Genomic DNA, 14,819 nt, shown 5'->3' with positions numbered 1-14,819 from the left:
ACATTTTTTTGTTATGTCTGATACCTGCTGATTTGTTCTGGGGCCTTTAGCTACCCGTCTCAGTTTTTCTGTCTGTAAAATGGAATTCATGACACTGGCTGTCTATCTCATGGGTGGCTGTGAGGCTCAAGGGAGAAACGGATGAAAACAGCCTCTGGCTGCCATGAGGTGCTGTAGGATTCAACTGCAGGACATTAGAGATGGCCCATGTTCTGCTCAGCACCTGTCTACTGCATGGCAATGTCCCTGTGGACACACAGGCAAGCTGTGCATCACAGCTGGGTTCTCCAGTGGTGGAAGAATATATGACTCCAGTTATCTGTTAGTTCAGCATTTACTATATAGCACCAAGGACACAGGTGCTAGGAAGAGCCGTGATGTTGTTTCAGCACCATCTGAGCTTCAAGAGTATGGTGGCAAATGATGATAATCACAATAATGAAAATCTTACTGCTTTCAGCTAACCACTTATTTCACGTATAGTAACTCATTTGTTATCCTTGTTTTAAGGATACGGCCAATGAGCTTTAAAGGGTTGGACCCACTCAAGGGGCCCAGCCAGTAAGGGGCTGAGCTTCCCCACTTGGATGCTGTCATTTCTCTACTCTAGGACTTTTGATGATTCCCTTTGTGGGACCCTGCCATCTCAGTCTGCCTTTTGTGGTCCCCCACAGTCTGTTCTGAATCTAATTTCCCAGTTCTCTCTGACCTGGGCTCTCTTTAAAGCTGGTCTCTGAACTGCCTCTGAACACACCATGCTCATTTCTGCATTGGTGCCTGTTCGTTTGAGCTGCTAACACCTGTCACCTCTGTTGTCATCTCAGGGTCTTTAAGATCCCTTGTGAGTCAGTTTCACTTCTTCCTTGATACCTTCTCCTCTAACCTAGGTGACTTTTCAGAGAGTGGCAGCCAGCCTCTGGAACGGCTCCCAAGGATCCTCACCTCATGGTATTCATGCCCTGTGCGTCCCCTCCTGCACTGTATCAGGGCTGGTGTATGTGCCTGATACAGGAAGGCGATGGCATGTGCCTGCCATGGCGAGGCTATAAGAGATGTTGCCACTTTCACCTTGATTTCTCCGGGAACTCTTACCGTGGGGGAAACCACTGTCATGTTGAGAGATAGTTCAGCAGCCCAAGGAGAGGTATCAAGAGGGACTGAGGTCTCCCATCAACAACCAGCACCAACTTGCCAGGGATGTGAGTGAGCCACCTTGGAAGTAGGTCCTTCTGTCCCCATCAAGCAGCTCCAGTCACCTTTGGGACTACAACCACATGGGAATCCCTGAGCCAGAACTTTCCAGCTAAGCGGCTCCTGGATTCCTGAGTATAAAATCATGTGGATGAGAGATATTTATTGTTTTAAGCTGCTATGGTTTTGGGGCATTTTGTTATGCAGCAACAGCTAACTAATGTACATTAACTAACTCAACTCCTTTGGGAAGCAGGATGTACTCTTTGGCCTTTGTCCATTTTTTTTTTTTTTTTTTGCCTGGATTTTGTGTGTGTCATCTTGTATCTCCAACAAAATAGTAAATATCTGTGGTTTAAAATTCCCCTATATCTCCCATCATGGTTACTGGGGGTTGGGAACAGCAGGAGAATCCACACTGATTCGCCAGCTTCCTATCTGCAAACAGAAGGCAGGGGTTAACTAAAAGGCTCCAGCACACACACATGCTTCTGGTTGGGCTGGTACCCTCCTAAGTATGCAGACAACTCATACACAGAATGCCTGCAACCTCCCCACCTGAGACCTACAACTCACTGGCACACTGGAGCATTCAAATGCCAGAATTCTCAAATGTCCCATGGTGTGTCTGACTCACAACCCATCGCCAGGGGTCGCCTGGAGGGAGGGGCAGGAGGGCCTGGAGAGGGCTGTCACTTCTTACTACACTGACTGCTACTGGAGATTTATTTACTGGCCCCACACCCTTTTCAAAGATATTTCTTTCAAAGCCAGAGCGACAGCCTGCCTTTCAGCTTTCCTGACACTCAATTCCAAGTACATGGTACGCTTAATCCCATAGAACAATTTAGGAGCTAAAGAATCATAAAGAAAAATTTCGCGGAGGGAGCTGTTGCTGCTCCTTTGAAAACAGCCCCCGCCCCAGTCTCTCCCCAGCCACCTCCTGGTCCCCAGTCCCCAAAGGTCCATCCCCCGCTACCCGCCAGGCAGCTTCCCTACAGGCAGCCAGTGGGAGGGCACGACCCTTCCCCGGCTTCTTCCTCCTCCCACTCTTTCCCAGGCAGGCAGTCTTATTTTTCAAGACTAATAAACACCAGTTGAAGGGAGGAGGAGAGCCCCTTTGTAAAACGGTGTCTAAATAGAGGCAGCTCCACCATTTTTTTCGGCCGGGTGGGTGGAGGTGACCAAAGATACAATTATAACGTAGCCCATCCTCTCCCACACGACCCATTTTAACCAGTGTGTAATAAAGCCCAACTCATCCACCCTCTGATTTGGGTCAAATGAGAGGAATTTTTAGCTTTTCTGGGGAGTTTGTGCCAGCAGGGGAAGCAGAGGGGAGAAGGAGGAGGGAAGGAATAAACAAATATGCTACAGTTCTCTGGAAGAAAGGAAAGGCAGGGCATGCAGGGAGCAGGGACGGGGATGGCCACCCTTCACTTCCGCCAACTGAGTCCCTCTTTCCATGGTAGCCACCTAGCTTCCAAACCTTGGCTGAGACTAAGGTCTCCCTCTTCCTTGCTCCTGACTCAGTGAATCAGCTTTCACTGTGGGCGCCCAGGGCACATCCCCTTTGCTCCTTCTGCCTGCCTCCTGCTGGTTCTCTTGACCTTCCAATAACTGGAAGATGTCACCAGTGTGCCCAACTCCCACCAGCCTGGCCTTGCCCATTCTGCCTCCTCAGCTAAAATGCCATCTCCTCCCAACCTCCTCACCCTTCACTGGGTGAACTCTTGCTTATCCTTTAAGACTTGGCCCAGGTGTCACCTCCTCCAGGAAACCTTCCTGAATTAGGTGCCTGTCCTTTATGTTCCCATTCTTCCCTCTCTCCTAGTCCTCACCACATGGAGATGTAAGTGGAAAATGGGTGCTATTGTGATGGGCCTGGGGAGAGGAGGGAGAAATAGCTCTGGGATGTGAGGTGCTGGGGGTGGGGTCAGCAGACCACAGCGGGTGCTGCAGGTTGAGAGCTGGGGGATCACGCATGCCCGTAGCAAAGCTCAACAGAGGAAAGGGTCATGAGGAAGCTTTCCTGAAACAGACAAGAGTAGGATAAAACAAAGGTTGGATCATTTGCACATTCCCCGGGAAAAGGTCATTGCTTCCTTTACACTTTCACCCCCAACACTCATTGTGGTCTATGCACTAGGGGGCCACCCACCTGGTATACTCCCACCTGGAGTGCTTGGCCTCATCTTTCCTTTGTTAGGGATGCTCTCACTCCTTTACCCTTGAGTCTCTCTTCTCCCTCCACTAGTCCTGAACACTCACTGAGCCCCTCTGGCAGTTGGGGACAGAGCAGGAGGCCTTCAGGCCCACAAGCACCCCCAATTCCATCAGCATGCTCAACAACGAGTTTCACGCACATACATGTATGGCCAGCTTCCAAATGCAGATGGGATTAGAATCGATTCAACACAAATGTAGGTAAAATGATTATGGAATCACCCAGGGTGGGGGTACAGCCAAGCAGGGTCCCATGACATATTTTCAGCTCCATAAAGGATGCTTATTTTCAAAAGCATGGAGCCCACAGGACAGGAATGTAAGTTCCTTGAGAATGAGAATGAGTTGCTTCTCTGTACCTTTCATAGAGTGGAGCCTGGAGGTTCACATCACTGGGCATTTGGTATAATGTTTGTTGAGTGACTTGTTGAGCACAGATGGGCCTATTGACCTTGAAATAGTCAGTATCACCTCTACTTTCAAAAGGAGGAAATGACCTGGGAGCATCAGTAACAAAGAATGGCAAAGCCCTCAGTAAATAGCAAATGCTGATGTGTGCTCTGTGGGCCTGGGCACATAGCGCACCTCTGTTCTCATGTGTGGCAAGAAGGGCAAAGTGCTAAATCAGAAAATTTACAGGGAGCTAAATCTCCCAAGGAAAACATGGGAGAGTCTTATTTCTTCTGATTAAACAATTTATAAATCAGGATAAAAAGGATTTCCTCTGAAAACCTTTGTCTCAATATTGCTTCAATATTGCTATAACTTCAAAACATAACAAAGACAGCCACTGTGAAGCATGCCATTGTGTTCCTGAGGGTTCCTCATGTGACAGGTGAGGGGACACCTTTAAGGGGCTTGATCCCCAGGAGGGGAGAGGAGAGCACTTCCCTCTCCCTCTCTCCAGGGAGGACCTGGATTAGCGGGAAGCATGAGTCATGCTCGATTTTCATGCTGTGGGCCCACTGTATCACTTCTGTGCTCAACACAAGATCCTGTCACAGTCAGAACCCCTGAACACTAAGCATGTCAAGACACATCTAGAGCTGCTTTAATTTCATGCATCCTCTCTTGAGCACCCACTGTGTACCAAGTATTGAACTGGGCTCTTTTACACAAATTACCTCATTTGATCCTTATGCTAGCCCTTTGAGATGATTATTTTTACCCTCATTTTCCTAGGAGGAGACTGAGACCAGGAGTGGCCAAGTCACTCATCTCAGGACTGCAGTAAGTCAGTGGCCTGTTCCATTCTAGAACATCTGAGAGCATCCAAAGGCTGAAAACTGGGATAATTCATGGGTGGCAGAGCTAGGAATGCCATCTGCAGATATCTGAAAAAGGCCTTAGGATGTCAGAGCTGGACAGGGCCTTTCATGGTTGAGGATGCTGAGGCACAGAGACGTCAAAGTGTCTACCTGGTTGTGGCACAAAGCACAGCTTGAGCTCTTAGGCGTGGCCAAGATGCTTGTCCTGTCCTGGCACAGGGAGCCACCGTGACTGCGCTGGAACCTGCATTTTGCCTTCACCTGCTCAGTTCTCCATTCAGGATGGAGGCCCTGGCATTAGTGGGTGGGAAAATGTCTGTGATTACCAGCCAGTACCCCAGACAGGATTACAGAGACACCATTCTCACCCCTGAGATGACCCTCCCTCCTTCTCACCACCCAAGCCAAAAGGTGAGACCAACATATCTTGGTTTTCCCAGGACTTTCCTGGTTGAAGCATTGGAAGTCCTGCATTCTGGGAACTCCCTCTGTCTTAGGCAAGCTGGGATGGTTGGTCACCCTCATTCATCTCCACCTCCTTGTATGCACCACCCGCCTCCGCTGCCCTTAAGGATCATGTGACCCCAGATCCACTAGACAAACAGCGCAGGGGCTTTTTCCCCCCAGCCTACACCCTTGAGGTCCTGCCCTGACCCATTCAATGCCAGAGGAAGAGTTCCTGCTGTCACCAGGGATTGCTCAACCTGGGCACCTTCGTAATTCTCCTGTGAGGAGGCAGCCCTCTGCCCTGGGGCTCCCAGAGGGATCCAGGGCAAGGAGGAGGAGAAGGGAGGGAGACAGAACATAACAGAACCAGGAAGAAAGGCAGGAGGGGAAGTTAATGATATTTAAACAGGGAGAAGAGGGAGGAGAGGGAAGCAGGGAAAAGGAAGGTGTGGAAAAAGGAGAGAAAGGAGGAGAGGTGACAGTATGTGTTATAGAAATAAAAGAATGACCAATCGCCATGGCCAGCTTTCTCAACAAGAAGTGGTCCAGGTTTTCAATAGATGCTCACTGTGCAGAGATGTCTTGAGAGTTTTATGGGGCTGTGGGGATTATGTGGCTAATCCTAATTTTGCAGATGTCGAGAAAACGAAAGCTTATAGGACTGGAATGTAAGAGCATCCATGGTAGAAATCATGCCAAATGCCTTTTTTGTACCAAACCCAAAACTTCCATGATATCTTTGCATTTATATTTAATTTATAATTATATATAATTAATAATTAAATATTTATTAATGAGGACAGTGACAATAGTGATATTGATCTCTGGCAATCCAGTCCTCCTCCTAAGCATGTCTTTCTGAGTAAATGTCAGCACAAAATTGTATCATTGTCTTGGAAATTTGGGCAATATGGCCATGAAGAATGAGAAGGTGGCCCCAGTCCACTGGGAAACAGAAGCAGGGTTGGCTCAATGCATAAGGAGCTGATGGACGGGGTAACTGGAGGACACACCACTAAGCTCTGCCCATTCCAAAGTATATCTCTTCCACCAGCCTGGTGTGATGCCATCTACTTTGCCATTCCAACCACTGGGAATTCCCACTAGGGGAGGTCTTAACAAGAAGCTCTGCTAGTGGAAACCACTAAAGCCATTTTTATCCTGTATCCAAGTTATTTCAGGATTTCTGGGCTAGTCCTATAGTAGTACCTGTGAGCTCATCATGTCAATGACTCGTCTTCTTGGAAGATACAGGGCACCTTTCCCATTGGGCCCACTGTCTGTGCCTGTGAGTTCAGGCAAGAAGAATGGCAATAGGCCAGGTGTGGTGGCTCATGCCTGTAATCCCAGCACTTTGGGAGGCTGAGGTGGGTGGATTACTTGAGTTCAGGAGTTCAAAACCAGCCTGAGCAACATGGCAAAACTCCATCTCTACAAAATATACAAAAATTAGCTGGGCATGGTGGCATGCACCTGCAGTCCCAGCTACTCAGGAGGCTGAAGTGGGAGGCTTACTTGAGCCTGGGAAGTTGAGGCTGCAGTGAGCTGTCTTCACACTACTGCACTCTAACCCAGGTGACAGAACAAGACTATCTCAGAAAATAAAATAGAAAAAGAAGAATGGCAATAGGAACAGGGAGAAGAAGGTGGTCCCAAGGCAGGGAGGGCCCCCTGAGAGGAGTAGGATGTAGGCTAAAGTGGAATCTAGAAGTTCTGCTCTAGAGGAAAATGGCAGGCGAAGGCCTGGAACAAAGCAACAAAGCCCACAGAGGGCTTCTCGAAACACTGCCTCCCTCCTGCAGGGTGCTCCCAAGCTCCCACCGCTCCACTGAAGGAAAGGACTCTGCAGTCACAGACTTTAACCACCAAACATCTACCATGTCCTTTTGGTTGGGAGAGGCCCTGTGAGGAGAGTTTTGATGGTAGGAAGAGGACTCTGCCTCCCACTGAGGAAGAGGGGCCTCCTTCCACTGCCAGCGCCCCTGCAGGGCAGTGAGCTCATGCGCTCATAGCGCTAGGCCCAGCTGGCTGGACCCTGATGCCAGGACCTTGAATCTTGAGTGAGTGACAGTTAGCAGCAGCAGTTTGTGTTGCTTATTTGCAACTATGAACTTTGAATGACATAAATGTTGGGCATACCTGAAGACCAGAGCCTTGCTGGAGATACACAATGAATCTCTCTCTCTCTCACACACACACGCACACACGCACACACCTGAGAAAGCCCATAGTAAAGAAACCTGTTTAACTTTGTTTAACTCTGCATTTCCCAAACTTGTTTAATCTTTCTGCTTTGCCTAACACCTTTTAATATCCTGCAGAACTGGTGTGACAAGCACACCTTCGGGGAACACTGGGGTAAAGCCGTGCTTTCCAAACTTTTTCAGTCATGGAATTTGCAGAGAAACAATCTTTTTATGGCACAAAGGAATTGGAAGGCTCTCAGGAGGTGGTTGGGTTGTTCAGTTGACAAGAGGGGTGAAGGGGCAAAGCCACTGGTTGGGAAGCTCTGGACCAGAGGACAGAGCCCTCTGGGATACAAGCCTGGAGGCCTGACCTCTTGCCCTGGCTCTGGTGTGAAGCAGCCTCCATGAGGTCACACAGGTAGCTGTGGCATTCCAGGGCCTCCTCTGCTGTACCACATAGTTTCCCTGTAGGGTCGTAGGAGAAGTGGTCTTATCAGAGGATGCCTACTTTCCCCTAACAGAAATGAGGGGGCAGAGTGGGGCAGCTCCCCTTCCAATCCATCCCCAACCCCGGAATTAGCTCAGGGTCAGGACTTGCCAGCTCTGTCCTCTCTGCTCACCCCTCCTTCTCCTTCCCAATAAGTTCTGGATCCAGCCACATTAGGCAGTGCATGGAAGCTTCTTGTGTGAGGAAGCCCACCCATTTGGAGGTCTTCTGTCTCTGCCATGTGGTATCTGCTCTCTCCTTCATCTGCCAGCCAGGCGTCATCTCCTAACCTTCGGCTTCCATGCTGTTCACCTCGAGGCCCCATAATCCTTGCTGGCATCCCTGGGGACTGGCCTAGTGCCCACCCTGGCTCCACCAGCCTTGGTTTGCAGCCCTGTCTCTAAAGCCCCTATCTGCCCACAGCCTGCCTCAGCCAGACTCTTTGGATCACAATCTCTGGCTAACATCACATGCATATTTCAGAGGATCTGTACACCCCACGGATGTGGGTGCTGCCAAGCCCTGGGGGGGCGGAGGTGGGGGTGATGTGTTTCTAACAAGATCAACTATTATAACTGGGCTTTGATTTAAAGCAAAATCTATTTCACAAGCCATATTTAATGCTGAGTGAGAGGCGAGTGTGCAGAGACCATATCTGTAGATTATGGCATTAAGCGTGCAAATGCAAGCATAGATGAAGCAGCCACAAAATTATAGATAACAACGGGACCTGGATATAAATCCAGGGAGTTGGCAGCCACTGGGAGGCCTCCCAACTCTCCCCTCTACTTAGAGGCTGAGTCAATTTATAGCTTCCCCGTCCCCTGTTCCTGAGATCTTCAAATGCAAGTCTACAGGCCTGAGAAATGCTGGGCATGTTCGGAAGTGCAGAAAAAGGCACTTCTCTTTAAGCTCTCACTGTGTTTGCCATTTCGAGTGGAGGAGAAGGAGCAGCCACTAGACGTTAGGAGTCTTGGTTTAAGACCTAGCTCTGCCAGGCATGGTGGCTCACGCCTGTAATCTTAGCACTTTGGGAGGCCAAGGTGGGTGATTGCCTGAGTTCAGGAGTTCAAGACTAGCCTGGGCAACAGAGTGAAACCCTGTCTCTACTAAAAATACAAAAATTAGCCAGGCGTGGTGGCATGTACCTGTAGTCCCAGCTATTCGGGAGACTGAGGCAGGAGAATTGCTTGAGCCCAGGAGGTGGAGGTTGCAGTGAGCCAAGATTGTGGCATTGCACTCTAGCCTGGGTGACAGAGCAAGACTCCGTTTCCAAAAGAAAAAACAAAAACAAAAACAAAAACAAGAAAAAACCTCGTTCTACAGCTCTATAGCTCTATAGCTCTATTCCCTGCCAAAATGCATGACTTGGAAAGGGTGGTTAGCCTCCTGGAGTCATAGCTTCCCTCTGTAAGTGAAGGAGCTGGATTTTACCTCGAAGATCCCTTCATAGTTTTATAATCTACGAGTCCATGATAAATAAAACAGCAATGGAGGAACTAGCTATGAAACTCTGGATGAGTTGTTGACCACTTCTCTACTTCCCTTATTTGTAAAATCAGGTGTACAATGGTTAATCTTACATGTCAACTTGGCTAGGCCATGGTATCCACATACTGGGTCAAGTAGAAATAGAGGGAGTTGTAAATTACCTTTAGAGGAGATTAACATTTAAATCAATAGACTTTCAGTAAAGCAGATGACCTTTTAGAATGTAGATGGGCCTCATCCAATCAGTTGAAGGCCTTAAGAGAAACAGACTGAGGTCCGCAGAGGAAGAGGTAACTCTGTCCCCACAGTCAAGCTGCAACATCAACTCTCCCCTGGGTCTCCAGTCTGCTAGCCTGCCTTGTAGATTTTGGACTTGCCAACCCTTACAATTGCATGAGCCAATTCTGTAAAATAAATCTCTCTCTCAGTTGGGCGCAGTGGCTCATGCCTGCAATCTCAGCAATTTGGTAGGCCGAGGTGGGCAGATCATCTGAGGTTGGGAGTTTGAGACCAGCCTGACCAACATGGAGAAACTCTGTCTCTACTAAAAATACAAAATCAGCTGGGCATGGTGGTGCATGCTTCTAATCCCAGCTACTTGGGAGACTGAGGCAGGAGAATCACTTGAACCTGGGAGGCAGAGGTTGCAGTGAGCTGAGATTGCACCACTGCACTCCAGCCTGGGCAATAAGAGCGAAACTCTGTCATAAATCGATCAATCAATCAATCAATCAATCAATCTCTCCCTCTCTCTCTCCTTTTCCACCTTTCCATCCTGTTGGTTCTGCTTCTCTGGAGAACTCTGACTAATACAACTTGGTTAGATGAATTCACTGGCACTCAAACTTGAGCCTTGTAAGTCTATTTTTTTTTTTGAGATGGAGTCTCGCTCTGTTGCCCAGGCTGGAGTGCAGTGGTGCAATCTCGGCTCACTGCAAGCTCTGCCTCCCAGGTTCATGTCATTCTCCTGCCTCAGCCTCCCAAGTAGCTGGGACTACAGGTGCCCGCCACCACGCCTGGCTAATTTTTTGTATTTTTTAGTAGAGACGGGGTTTCACCGTGTTAGCCAGGATGGTCTCGATCTCCTGACCTTGTGATTTGCCCACCTCGGCCTCCCAAAATGCTGGGATTACAGACGTGAGCCACTACGCCTGGCCGAGCCTTGTCTAAGTCTTAACCCAAGCTACACATCAGACACCTCAGAAGCTGTTAAAAACAACAACAACAACAAAAAACCAGCATCTAGACTCCAACCCCAGACAAGTTGAATTAGACTTTCTGGAAATGGAGCCTGGGCATCAGTGTTTTAAAACTCCCTAGGGCCTCCCCATGTGCAACCCAGGCTGAGGGCCATGGCTTCTCAGAGGAAACAAGTCACTTTGGAGCTTACTAGAAATGCAAATTCCCTGGGCCCCATCCAGGACCTATGAATCAGAACCTTTGGGCAGGCTCCTGGCATCTCCAGACTTAACAAGCTCCCCAGCACATTGCTCAGCTGCTCTCTAAAGTCTGAGAGCTCTGAGCATGGGCCATCTCTCAAGGCCCTTTTCACCTTCACAATGTGCACACTATTATGGTCAGAATTTGGGGGCCAGAATATACTGTCTCCTCTGAGGAGGGGTCAAGGACATTGTAGTGGGAGAAACCAGCTCCATGATTCGAGAAGAGAATAAGCTCTTTCCAGAGCTCATGGAGTGAGATGAACTCAGCATCCTCCCAGTCTTTACTAAGGGCATGAGGCACCTGCCAGGTAGGCCGCCTCTGCTCCTGGAGGGTACATGCGGCCTCCAACCACCTTGGCATCCCCGGCCCCAGGGCAGCCAGGGCAGGGCACAGAGTAGGTGCTCATGCATTTCTGTTGCTGGACTGACTGAATCAATGAGCATACTGTCCCACAGCCACTGGGCCCATCCCTGTCCAGGTGTTCCTGTGGGTGGCACACCTCTTGCCTTTCTCAATTCTCACCACAATTGGAAAATGCCCTTCCCTTCCTTATTGTTTCGTATCCTAGGCATTCTCCAGGGTCCAGCTGACACCTCTCCCTTTGAAAGATCTCCCGATTCTTCTCTTCCCTCTGCTGTCTCTCATTACTGTTCCTGACCGGATTTACAGTCAAGCCCAGATTGCTGCCTTGTGTGGTCCTTGAGTTACTTCTCCCTTTCTTCTGTGTCTTCCCCTGGACTGTGAGCAGACAGAGGACAGGCTGGGCACATGGCAGGGAGCTGTGAGAGCTTGAGAGCTCACAGAACATGCCCAAGACACCTGTGCTTTGTGGTTCAGCAGAGGATCAAGAAAGCAAGTTGAGCCCCTCTATCCTCTCCCACCCCCTCCCCATGTATTTGGAGCCTCTACTATCAGGAGCAAGGCTTTGTGCTATATCTACATCATTTTAGACCCTGTTCCTTCCAATTCCAGGGATATGCTCTTAACCACTGGAGTATAAGCCTCCCCACTACATTGTGAGTGGAGTAGAGGAAGGGTATTTTTGTCTTTGAGAAAGGCAAGGATGAAGGGCAGGATTTGAGCCATGGTGGTAGATCAGAAAGAAGAACTGATAACAGGCTTAGGGAGCAAAATGGTAGGGAAATGGCTTCAGGGGAGTTAGGCCTGGCCCCTGGAGAGGGAGGAGAGAGAAGGGCTAGGCTCTTTAGGTACATGCTGTCCATGGGGCCTGGTAAGATTCCTAGAATCACTAACCTGTTTCACAGGTGTGGCAATTGAGCCTCTCAGAGCTGAAGTAACTCACCCAAAGCATCTGTGCTCTTGTGTGGCAGAGCCAGAAGTCAAATCCAGGTCTCTGTGACCTCAAGGGGCACCAAAGTGAGTATCAAAAAGGCAGAAAGGGACTTATCCCTTCACTCACTCAGCAAAATCATATTAAGCAGGTCTGTGTGCCGGGCATTGCCAAACACATAGCAGTGAATAGAAGTGTCAGCCACGATGAGTTCACAGCCTGCTGATTGAGGAGTGAAATGCCTTAGACCATGGCATCCTGGAGGATGACTACCTGCATGGTTCTGGAGTCATCCTCACCAAAGCTTTGAAGCCTGAATCCCAGTTGTAGGCTGGTCTCCGGCCTTCAGCTGTGAAAGCCATTCAGATATTGCCATCCAATGGTGCCATCTGGAGAAAAGGATTGGTGCTATTTTGCTAGTCCAGGTAAAGAGGAGCAGGAGGAAGAAGAGGAAGAAGACTTCCTCCATCTCAGTGGATATTTGCCATGGGCCCCCACAAAACTGGGAAGAGCTTGCCCCATTTCAGTGTGGGTGCCATACCTTTTCCAGCCCAGGGTTCTCCTAGAGAAGGGAAATCCCGCATCTGAAACAGTGCCAAGGAGGCCGTAGTTTGCATCCACACTCCCCATTCATTGCTCCCTTAAACATCTGCAGTGACTAGAAACCCAGCAAAGCCACCAAGAGTGACAGGCATCTGTACATGTTGGGGGAGGCAGTGCAAACATGCCGCTCTTTAGGGCATGAAGAGTCTATAGATCCAGAGGCCTCCCCAGCCCACCCCATCCTGCCCTTCCCATGTTTCTGCTTTGATCCTTTCCTTAGCTTCCTTTTGAGGGTGATTTTTACCCCTTTCCCACTGAACTGTCCCTGGGGTCCCATCCACTGTCAAGACCCAGCCCAATGCAGCAAAAATTCCCATCAGATAATATGTTGAGATTTCAGATTCAGAAATCACTTTATGTTGTATCCACTTTTCCCCAGCAGAGTCTAAGGTTCTTAAGGGGAGGGAGCATGTCCTACTGCTTCTCACATCCACAGCACAGTGCCTAGTACACAGTAGGAACTTAATATGTGTATGATAAATGACAGTTTCATAACAGCTATGTATTTCCAGAGACTTCAGATGCAATAAAACATCCTTTACACAAAGGCACTACCGCCACAGGTACTATTTAGAAGATCCAGGCGGTATTGTGATTACCCAGGGGTCCACTTTAGGAACATAATGATGACATTAGAGTCTCTAAAAAACTTCTGGTCATTTGTAATTTTGAGTAAAGAAGCATGGACGACTCAATAACAGAAAAACCCCAACAACTCAACTCAAAACTGGGTAAAGCACTTGAATAGACATTTCTCTAAAGAAGACATACGAATGGCCCAGTAAGCACATGAACAGATGTTCAACATCACTATTAGGGAAGGGTAAGTGAAAACTACAGTGAAATACCATCTCATAGCCATTAGGATGGCTACTGTCAAAGAAACTAAATAACAAGTGTTGGTGAGGATGTAGAGAAATTGGAACCCTTGTGCCCGGCTGGTAGGAATGTAAAATGCTGCAGCTGCTGTGGCAAACACTAGGGAGGTTCTTCAAAAAATTAGACATGGAATTACCATAGGATCCAGCAATTCTACTTTTGAGTACATAACCAAAAATAATTGGAAGCAAGAACTCGAACAGATATTTGTACAAGCCCATCCATAGCATTATTCACACTAGCTCAAAGCTGGAAACAACCCGAAGTCCATCAGTGGATGAATGGGGAAACCAAATGTGATATATACACACAACAGAACATTATTCAGCCTTAAAAAGGAAGGAAATTCCAACACCTGCTAACGCATGGATGAACTTTGAAGATATCGGGCTAAGTGAAATACGCCAGACATAAAAGGACAAACACTGATTCCACTTCTGCGAAGTACATGGAATAGTCCAATTCATAGAGACGTCAGAATGGTGCTTACCCAGGAATGGGGGGAGGGAGATGTGGGGAGTTAGTGTTTAATGGGGACAGAGTTTCATTTGGGATGCTAAAGAAGTTCTGGAGATGGCTAGTGGTGATGTTTGCATTACACTGTGAATACACTTACTGTTACTGAATTATATACCTAATGGTGAATCTTATGTTACGTATAATTTTACCACAAGTGGATGAATGAATGAAGCATGAATGAATGAATGAAGGCTGCATGGGGTATGAGGAAAGCATTTGACCATTGCAACCCGACAGCCATGATTTCTAGTCCTAGCTGTGTGAAACTGAGTTGACACTCTAATTCATTGAATTTCAAGTCTGTTGTCTGTAAAATGGGGTAAGAAGACCCCAAAAGGGGATAAAAATACCTATGCTACAAAAGGGAGTCAAGGGTTAAATGAGATAGTATATGAAGCCTGGAGCTCAGGGCCAGGAGACTCCTCCAATCTTTCACCCTTCCCCCCTTCTCCCTGGGTGGCTGCATCCATTGGCCAGGTTGGCCTCAGGTGCCAACCCCAGCTCACCTTTCCCAGGTCGATCTGCAGCCTCCTTCCCATGTCCCACTCCTGAAGGAGGGCCGCCAGCTTCCTGCGACTCAACAGACAGACACAGGGGCAGGAGGCCAAGCTTCGCAGTGTCTCCCCGGGACGCTTGCAACAAGCAAACAAGCAAAGACTGAAATGGGGAAGGTAGAGTTTCACGCTCTGTGGGAAGTTTGTGGCAGAGATATTTTTAGGAGGGGAGAAGGTGGGAGATATTTTTAGGATGGGATGCTTTTCCCATTGCTCCTCCAATCCCACCTCCCT

The 14,819-nt window shown here is 48.5% G+C and overlaps 1 protein-coding gene across 11 annotated transcripts in view; it reads right to left on the bottom strand.

The window, feature by feature from the left end:
- ZBTB7C (zinc finger and BTB domain containing 7C) overlaps positions 1 to 14,819 on the bottom strand; it is a 383,033-nt gene that overhangs the window by 30,601 nt on the left and 337,613 nt on the right. Inside the window, exon 1 of one of the 11 annotated variants that reach the window (XM_065533860.2) lies at positions 14,538 to 14,695. The exons of the other annotated variants lie outside the window; for them this stretch is intronic. The gene's annotated coding sequence lies outside the window, so the exon portion shown is untranslated. Of the gene's footprint in view, positions 1 to 14,537; positions 14,696 to 14,819 lie in introns of those variants that run through there. 11 annotated transcript variants of the gene reach the window in all.

Source organism: Macaca fascicularis, chromosome 18 (genome assembly GCF_037993035.2).
Source record: "Macaca fascicularis isolate 582-1 chromosome 18, T2T-MFA8v1.1".
NCBI classification, from domain to species: domain Eukaryota; kingdom Metazoa; phylum Chordata; class Mammalia; order Primates; family Cercopithecidae; genus Macaca; species Macaca fascicularis.
This window is presented reverse-complemented; position numbering and strand designations above follow the sequence as displayed.